Source organism: Vipera ursinii (genome assembly GCF_947247035.1).
Source record: "Vipera ursinii genome assembly, chromosome: 9".
NCBI classification, from domain to species: domain Eukaryota; kingdom Metazoa; phylum Chordata; class Lepidosauria; order Squamata; family Viperidae; genus Vipera; species Vipera ursinii.
In genome coordinates, this window is record NC_139523.1 from 25,714,689 (window position 1) to 25,724,047 (window position 9,359).

Sequence of the window (9,359 nt, forward strand, 5' to 3'; positions counted from 1 at the left end):
GTATGCTGAGGAGGAAGTGCATTTAAACAAACAGTGGTAAAAATTGTCAGGGGAACTGCCAGAGTTCAAAGAACAGGACCCACCCCAAACCACGTCTTAGGAAGACAAAAACTCTTGGAGTCAGTTCTAGTCCAAAAGGAATCTTTACTAGGACATGCTTGGTTGTGGGAATACAAGACAGGACTTAGTATTGTTTTACAAATTGAAATTTTATAAAAGGTACCCAGTTCAACCCCCCTTCCCTCAGCCCCCATCCTTCTACTTCGTGTCAACCCTTTCAGGGGGGGGAAAAAGAACTTCGAATCTTTATGGTTATTGCCTTCTTCCTCTCCCCCTCCCTTTTGATCCCCCTAGTTCAAAAGGTTTCCTTGGTCTTTGAAATAACCTAAGGCAGGCTGAATCCACATATGCTCCTCCTTCCTCGGGAGATGGCAGAATCCGTAGGGGGGGGGGAGATAATGTTTTAAACATACATTTATGAATGTGATATAAATGGATTCTGACATCCCACTTTCCTTAAAAGAAAGATTTGTCCATCTGTAGGGAAAGAAAGAAAGGAAAAAAAACATATATAAATGTTAACTCGATTTGTTCGGATATTCTGTATGAAATCTCTTAAGCAGCTTTGGTGCTTTAACGTGGCGTTTGCTGACCCCTTTGTTTTCTGAGGAGGGGAGGTGTTTCCAAGCCACTAAATATTTGGTCGTTCCATGATGTTTCCTGGAATCCAAAATTTCTTTCACCTCAAAATGTTGTTCCCCTTCCACCATGATGGGAGGTGGTGGTGGTGGGATTTTTGTTCGTAGGGGAGATTGTTGTTCTCTCAATTAGGCTGCAGTGAAAGATTGGGTGTATTCGTCTAAGATTTTTAGGTAGTCCTAATTCAACTGTTACTGGGTTTATGATTCTTTTATTTGGAAAAGGTCCAATATATTTTGGTCCTAGTTTTTTGCAGGGTTGGAGTGATTTAAGGTATTTTGTGGACAGCTATACCATCTCTCCCACTTTGAACGGTGTGGAATCAGCTCTTTTCCTGTCTGCCTGTGTTTTGTATGCTAGTCTAGTATCTGTTAACGCTTTTCTGACAATAGGCCAGGTGTATTGTAATTGAGCAATCCATTCCTTTAGTTCTGGAATTACCGGTTCTTTTGGGGTTAGTTCAGGTATGGGGTTGAAGCTTTGGCCTGTAGCTACTTGAAAAGGAGTGTAACCTGTGCTGGAGTGGACTGCATTATTATATGCCACTTCTGCGAAAGGCAGCAGGTCTGTCCAATTGTTCTGCTGAAAATGTACATAACATGTTAAATATTGCTCAAGTACCGCATTAGATCTCTCACATTGCCCGTTACCTTGAGGATGATGACTAGATGTCAGTCCTTGGGTAGTTCCTAACAGGGATAAGAATTCCTTCCAAAATGCCGAGGTAAATTGCACCCCTCTGTCAGATATGATGCATAGTGGTGCCCCGTGCAATCTGTAAATATGATGTACAAAAAGTTTTGCTAATGCTTTTGCAGTTGGAATTTTTTGGCAAGGTATGAAATGAACTTGCTTAGAGAACAGATCTGTGACAGTCCAGACAACGGTGTTTCCGTTGCTTTCTGGTAGTTCTACGATTAAGTCCATGGTTATTTCTTTCCATGGGGCTGAGGGATTCGCCACCGGTTGTAACAGTCCTGGCGATTTCCCTTGCAATCTCTTAGCCATCGCGCAAATTTGGTGACTGGTGCTGCCAGTTGTTGTTCTGGTACAAGTGGTTTAAAGTCAGTTACTCGTGTGCTGTTATATTGGGGCATGCGAGATAATGCGTCTGCCAGGAAGTTCTTCCCCCCCCGGCAAGTGTTTGAGAGTGAAATTGAATCGGTGAAAGTGTTGGGACCAGCGGGCTTGCTTAGGAGTGAGTTTCCTGGGCGTCTTTAGTGCTTCTAAGTTTTTGTGGTCTGTCCAGACCTGGAAAGGTATTTTATTCCCTTCCAAAAATTGTCGCCATGTTAATAATGACCACATTAATGAGAACACTTCCTTCTCCCATATTGGCCACCATTGTTCTGTTTCTGTGAGTTTTCTGGATGTATATGCGCAGAAAGCATGTAAAAAGTTCGAAAGCACGTAAAAAGGCAAGTAGAAAAATAGGGACCACTACGGTGGGAAGGTTTCTGTGCGCCTTTGGTGTCTAGTCATGCCGGCCACATGACGGAGACATCCTCGGACAGGCACTGTTTCTTCGGCTTTGAAACGGGGATGAGCACCAGCCCCTAGATTTGGAAACGACTAGCACGCATTTGCGCGGGAACCTTTACCTTTTACCTAATAGGGCATCATAGTCCTCCTTAACTTGATTTAAGGCTTTTGAAGCAGGACTCCTTCTGTGCCTGTGTTGCAGCAAACGGACCTCCCGCTGCCCTATTAATAATAAGGTGTTAATAATAAAGATACAGAAGAATAACCTTAAAATGCCATTAAAATGGTTTATTAATTGTGGCTGCTTGGAACACAAGACGGCACTATTTTCAGTTCCACAAGGACTACAGAACAGGCACAGAAGAAGGAATCCTGCTTCCAAAGCCTTAAAAAGGCTTCTTTCTTTTGGTGGCTGCAATATATGCTTTGACACAGTTTTCCATCCCATAGGATTAGCAATCGAGGGCATCGTAGTACGCCTTTTCAATGACCTCAGTGCTATCTCTAAGGGACAGAAAACCATGCCCTCCCTCGGTCCAAGCAGGTACGGCAGCCACCAAAAGAAAGAAATCTTTTAAATGGCATTTTAAGATTATTTTTATTAATAAAACCTTATTAATACCAGGCCATTTAATTCTGCGCCTGTGTCTCAGGAAAATGGCCATCTGTCGCCCTATTAATATCAATAACGCGTTAATATTAACTATTAACATTAATAAGGCGTTAATAATAAAGATGGCGAATAATAACCTTAAAATCCTATTTAAAAGGTGTATTTCTTTTTGGCGGCCGCAATACCCGGTTTGACCACAGGAGGGCACGCTTTTCCGTCCCATCGCATTAGTATCGATGCCCCCGTAGGCCTTTTGCCTAGGATCGGGACACTGAGAAGCGAAGCCCCAAAGCGCAGAGCGTCAGCAAAAGCGTCGCCGCTCTACCCTCCTCCGAAAAGGACGAGCCGCTCACGTCGGCCTTCTGCGCATGTGCACCGTCTCGTTCCTCCCGTGTAATCTCTGAGAGACCTCGGGCCGGCGGACTTCCTGTCCGTCGATATCGGCATTCCCCCAGGACTTTTGAAATAGTACCTTTCTATCACGGCTGCCTTCCGGGTCCTTCCGTTTTTGATCATTCCCCTAACTTCCTTTCAGAGAGAGACTTCGGCATGGTGGGCTTCCTGTCCGATGAAATCCGTCGTCCCCCAGGGCCTTTGAAAAACCACCTTTCCATCCCATAGCATTAGCATGGAGGCCATCGTAGGCCTTTTCGAAGGCCTCCATTCAGCTGTCGCGAACGGAGGCAAAACAGTGCCCTCCTGTGGTCCAATCCGGTGTAGCAGCCACCACCCAAATGGCGTTTTAAGATTAATAAAACCTTATTAATATTAGGCCATCTTATTCTGCGCCTGTGTCGCAAAATAGGGCCACCCGTCGCCCTATTCATATTAATAGATTATTACTAATAAAGAGAGAGAAAAATAACCTTAAATGCCATTAAAAAAGGTTTATGTTTCGGCGGCCGCAATTCCCGGTTTGCGAAGCACCAAAGCGCAGAGAGCCAGCCAAAGCGTTGCCGCTCTATACTTCCTCGAAAAGGATGAGCCCCTCCCGTCGGCCTTCTGCGCATGTGCGCCGTCTCGTTCCTCCCGTGTAATCTTCGAGAGAACTTCTCGGCCCGGCTGACTTCCTGTCCGTCGATATCGGCTGTCCCCCAGGACTTTTGAAATAGGTCCCTTCCATGACGGCTGACTTCCGGTCATTTCTTTTTGATCATTCCCCTAACTTCCTTTCAGAGAGAGACATCGTCATGGTGGGCTTCCTGTCCTTTCCACGATGGCCGTTTTCCGGTCCATTCTTCTTAGTCATCCTCCAACTTCCTTTCGCGTCGACTTTCTGGGCCCGGCGGACTTCACGTCCGATCAACGTTAGACCGTAGATTTAAAATGCCACTTAAAAGGTTTACGGTATTTCTTTCGGCGGCCGCAATACCGGGTTTGACCACAGGAGGGCACGGTTTCGCGCCCCATAGCATTAATATTGAGGCCGTCGTAGGCCTTTTGCCTAGGATGGGGACACCGAGAAGCGAAGCCACAAAGCGCAAAGCGTCCCCTTTTACAAAGACCTCGAAATGGCCGACTTCCTGTCCGTTCCTTTTAGTCTTCCCGGCCAACTTCCTTTCGCTGCGACTTTCTCGCCATGGCGGACTTCCTGTTAGCTCAGCCGCGCCTTCTGTTGTGCTGCAAAGATCGCGGAGCTCCTTTTTAGAGCCGGGGCCGGCACTCAAGGTGTTTTGGCGTCCGGGTCCGGAATGGCGTTCCGTCCCGTCTCGGGGGTCTCCTCGAAGGCTGTCAAGCAAGGAAGCCGTTTGATGGTGTTTTCCCAGTGCCCCACTCCCGGATGTAGAAGAACGAGCGGTATGGCACTTCTCTGTATAAGGTCTTAATAGGTTCCTCTTAAAAGTGTACCCCGCTGACCCCCGTCCACCAAACGAAGATGTTTTCATTCAAGAATAGTTTTGATTGACCTGCCCTGCTATTTCTTTAAGGAGATTGTACGTACGTACGTTTCATCATCATCATCATCATCATCATCATCATCATAATTGGAAGGGACCTTGGAGGTCATCTAGTCCAATCCCCTGCTTAGGCAGAACTTACAGAACCACAGAGTTTGAAGGGACCCTGGTGGTCATCTAGTCCACCCCCATGCTCAGGAAACCCTATACCATTTTAGATAAATGGCTGCCCAGTCTCTTCTTAAAAACATCCAGTTTTTGAGCATTTACCACTTCTGGAGGCAGGTTGTTCCACTGGTTAATTGTTCTGTCAGGAAGTTTCTCCTTAGTTCTAGGTTTTTGGGTTGAAGCACATCATCACATTTCACATCATAAAGTGAAAATCGGAGCAAAATTATGCCACTGAAATTAGTTCAAATTAAGCATCAGGTTAAGTTTCATGTGGAAACTCAGTTAAGAGCTGCTCTCCAGGGTCCTGTCACAGAGTCCGGTAGGTATGCAGAGAAGGCCTTTCCTAGGGGCCGATGCTTTACTTTCTGGCCGGGGGTGGGTGGGAGTCAGAAATGACCTCCAGGGCCCTCTTAGCAGCAGAATCCAAAACAGAAAGGAGGACACGAGACAGGCAAGCAGGTAGCTTTGCAGCAAGCAGGTGGCATAAGAAAACCCAGGGTGTTTCTGATAGTATTTTGGATCCTATTGAGTCAGCACTGTTTTTCCGAGCGTAGGGGCAACTTCAGTAGTTGTTTTGCATTTGTCTTTAGCCCTTTTTTGGGCAAAAAGCAGTCTGTGTAACACTTGTTGCTCCCACTTTCTAGAACTAGGCCGCTCAGTGGATGCAGGCATGGAGCCCTTCTGCGAAGACCTTTGATCAGCCTGCCCCTTGGAAAGTTAAACACCAAGGTGACCACCCTATCCTTTCGGCCACGGGGGACAGCGAGAGGTTGGTTTAGAGGTAAGGAGCCGGTGTTTTGTGTTACGTGCCTACGGTCCGCTCTGATCTTCTCAGCAGCACTCTCCATCGCTTCTGGCTCTGCCAATGCTGTAACGATCTATTTTGTTCTTGCGATATAATGTGGCATCTGCATTTTTCACAGAGGGAGTAACAAACTTTCCAGGCCCCTGCCGATACTTTCTTTAAAATCAAACATTTGCCTTTTAAAATACTGCCACAATGTTGTTACGCTCTGCCAGATTTTGTCTATGCTAGTTAGTAGCAGAATATCCACAGAGACCCTTATTGACTGAAAAGCAGTCCGGGAGCAGTTAGCCAGAGGGCTGCTCTGTAGTCACAGAGAGCCTTGTGAGTCACAGGGAAGCCCATCCTCTACGAGAAGGAAGAAAGAGGAAAGATGTTTTGCTAAAAAGAAAACAAAACAATAAATAAATTGTAAGCTTTTAAGCAACTCTATATTCTCCCCAAGTGGACTATTTTCACCCGCAGTTTCAGTTTGAGGCTCTGGTGTCTCAGTTTGCCTTTCCAATCCACAAGCAAAAAATTTAAACAAGATGATCTCATAATTCACTTCTCTTAACAGACAGAAGAGGAGTTGCTTCACCCACACGGCCTAGAGAGGAAGGAAAACATCTATTGCCTGATCGGTCATGTCCTCGCCAACGTGGTTGGCCTTGGGAAGGTTCGTTCAACCAGCCTTCGACAGACCATCCACGGAAGACTTCAGGGTCTTCCTAGATCACGGTAGCCCCAGCATTCAGTCTCGGCTTAACATGAGGCGTACACCAGGCCGGTGCGGCCGATTCAGGAAACCACAAATTCCCACTCGGGTCAATGCGTGAAACCTGTTCGTTCAGGCAAGCTGCCGCCCTCGCTACTGCTGGGCAGGCCTCCTCGCCTGCGCCCTGGAGGCCAAGCCCTTCTGCCTCCTGGGATGCAGACGGGCAGGCCTCCTCGCCTGCGCCCTGGAGGCCAAGCCCTTCTGCCTCCTGGGATGCAGACTTGCTGCAGCTGTGCCTTTTTGTCTCCAAGCAGGTGGGTTCTTTTGTTCCGCTTTGATCTGCTCTGCTTTCCTCAACCCATTTTTTGCTGCTTTCATCTCCTGCCTTCTCTGTATATATATGTGAAAGCTGATGAGAAATAAAGTTTTAGTATTTACCGAGAAAAAAAATATTGTTATATGTATAGTCATGTGCTGCAGCTGTAGATGGAGAAATAAGTCTGTGGAGCCAGCGTGAGGATGGGGTTTGGTCTTTGTGGAAACCGAGTCGGTGGAAAGATCTGAAGAGACTCTAAAAGGACCAGCCGTCCGCAGGGAATATAAATCCTTCCATTCCCCACTATCTAATCAGAGGCCAAGCGGGTTTTCAGATGAGAGGCGAAACATCTTCAGAAATGAACGGGATTCTGTTCGCGTCTGGAAAAAGGATCTTTGGGATAACCACGACTCGGACGACTCAAACATACAAAGAAACCATTTGAAAATATTAAACACGGAACATATCGCTAGGGAACAAAAAAATCATTTTTAATGAGAAAAGTACATTTGTGGAAAGTAAGCCTACATAGTAGCACATACATATATCTTAAGAAGGTAAAATATGACGTCTCATTCCAAATCCTATTTTGTATAATATATAGGAGTCAAAATAACATTAAATAATTACGGTAGGTTGAAAAATCAAACCAGGAGTACTTTAATTTTTATTTTATCGATATAATTAAAGCCTAAAGGTGAGGATCTGGAGAAAAGGCAACAACAAACCAATATTGGGCGAAGACGCATTTGTCTGCATTCTGCAACGGCCAAGCATTAAAATTAATTTATTCATATTCTAAAGATAAGATAAGCGGGGAATTTTCAGAAAAAGACAATTGCTTGCGTGCGGAAGGGTCAGTCTGAATTTGCATTCCCACATGCGTAAGAACGCACACACAACCGGAATAATTTAAAATAGTCAAACGGTCACAAATCTACCATTCTAAACGAAGACGCGTTAGGAAGCCTTCCTTTTAAAAAGAAACCTTACTTCAACTTCCCGTTTTACGTAAGCTCCCCAGCGTTTCCATCCCAATTATCGATCAGGTCCACGCTTCTCAAAATTTAGCAATTCTGCTAGTATCCGCTATTTCCCATATCGTTAACCAGTAATTTCCTGGGAAATTAACAAGGACGCAACAAAATGTTTTTTGCATAGCAAGATAACTTTCCGAATCCTTCCGTCAAAAAATAAATACATTAAAAAAAATAAAAAAATCCTTTTTAACGGCATTTTTAAATCATTATATATTATTAAAATTATTAATATTAACAGGCCAACGTAGGGCTTAATTCGCTTTAAGGCTTCTGAAGAAGGATTTGTTCTTCTGCGCCTGCGTTGCCGCAAACGGGTTCCGTTTTAATATTAATATTAATAATGAGGCGTTAATATTCATATGTAATAATAAAGCATTAATAAAAAGGAGGTTAAAACGCCATTAAAAAGGATTTTTTTTGTTTCGGCGGCAGCAATACCCCGTTTGACCACAGGAGGGCACCGTTTTCCGTCCCACACCATTAACATAGAGGCCGCGGTAGGTCTTTCGCGTAAGATCGCGACAACGAGAAGAGAAGCCCCAAAGGCGCCGAGCGTCAGCCAAAACGTCGCCATTCTACGCTCCTCCAAAAGGGACGAGCCGCTTCCGTCGTCGTTCCGTGCACGTCAGCCGGCTCGTTCTTGACGAGTAATCTCCGAGAGACCTTCTCGGCCCGACGCACTTCCCGTCCGTCGATATCGGCCGTCCTCCAGGTCTTTGAAATAGGACCTTTTCATCACGGCGGATTTCCGGTCATTTCTTCTTAGTCATCGCCCAAGTTCCTTTCGCGGCGACCTCGCGGGCACGGCGGAATTCACGTCCGATCAACAAGTTAGTAGACCGTACATTTAAAACGCTACTAAAAATATTTTTTTATTTTCGCGGCCGCAACTCCCGCTTTGACGACAGGACGGCAGTTTTCCGTCCCATAACATTATCACCGAGACCACGGTAAACCTTTTCGAAGGCCTCAACGCCGCTATCGCTAAGGGACGGAAAATAGTGCCCTCCTGTGGTATACGCCGGCGTAGCAGCCACCAAAATAAATCAACCTTTCAAGTGGCGTTTTAAGATTATTATTCTCTATTAATCAAACCATATCAATATTAGGTCCTCTTATTCTGCGCCTGTGTCTCAGCAAAAGGGTCACCCGTCCCCCTATTCATATTAATAAGGCGGTAATAATAAAGAAAGGTAATAACCTCAAAACGCCATTTAAAAAGGATTATTTCCTTCGGCGGCCGCAATACCCGGTTTTACCACAGGAGGGCACGGTTTTCCGTCCCATAGAATTATCATTGAGGACGTCGTAGGCCTTTTGCCTAGCATCGGGACTCCGATAAGTGAAGCAACAAAGGGCAGAGCGTCCCCTTTCACAGAGACCTTCCCAGCATGGCGCACTTCCTGTCCCTTTAAACTTACCGTCCCCCCGGGCCTGTGAAAAATTACCTTTCCATCATGGCTGACTTCCGGTCCGTTCTTAATCATCCTCCTAACTTCCGTTCCCAGGATGGCGAACTTCCTGTCCGGTCAAATTTGCAGTCCCCCAGGCCCTATTGGTACGTTCTTAATTATCCCTCCAACTTCCGTTCCCATCATGGGGACTTCCTGTCCGTTAAATTTACAGTCCCCCAGTGCC

At 45.8% G+C, this 9,359-nt stretch overlaps 2 long non-coding RNA genes across 3 annotated transcripts; one reads left to right on the top strand and one right to left on the bottom strand.

Moving 5' to 3' along the window:
- Nucleotides 1-429: 429 nt before the first annotated feature.
- LOC310644253 lies at nt 430-3,981 on the bottom strand. Its single transcript, XR_014493255.1, has 3 exons — nt 3,661-3,981; nt 1,350-1,474; nt 430-537 (listed from the first exon to the last, which is right to left on the bottom strand). It is a non-coding gene; the product is annotated as an uncharacterized lncRNA (long non-coding RNA).
- A 185-nt stretch (nt 3,982-4,166) lies between these two features.
- Nucleotides 4,167-7,681, top strand: LOC310644252. Of its 2 annotated transcripts, none has more exons than XR_014493253.1 (4): nt 4,167-4,732; nt 5,508-5,644; nt 6,228-6,532; nt 6,593-7,681. It is a non-coding gene; the product is annotated as an uncharacterized lncRNA (long non-coding RNA). The 2 variants fall into 2 exon arrangements; XR_014493254.1 differs by having other exon boundaries at nt 4,170-4,591.
- The last annotated feature ends 1,678 nt before the right edge of the window (nt 7,682-9,359 follow it).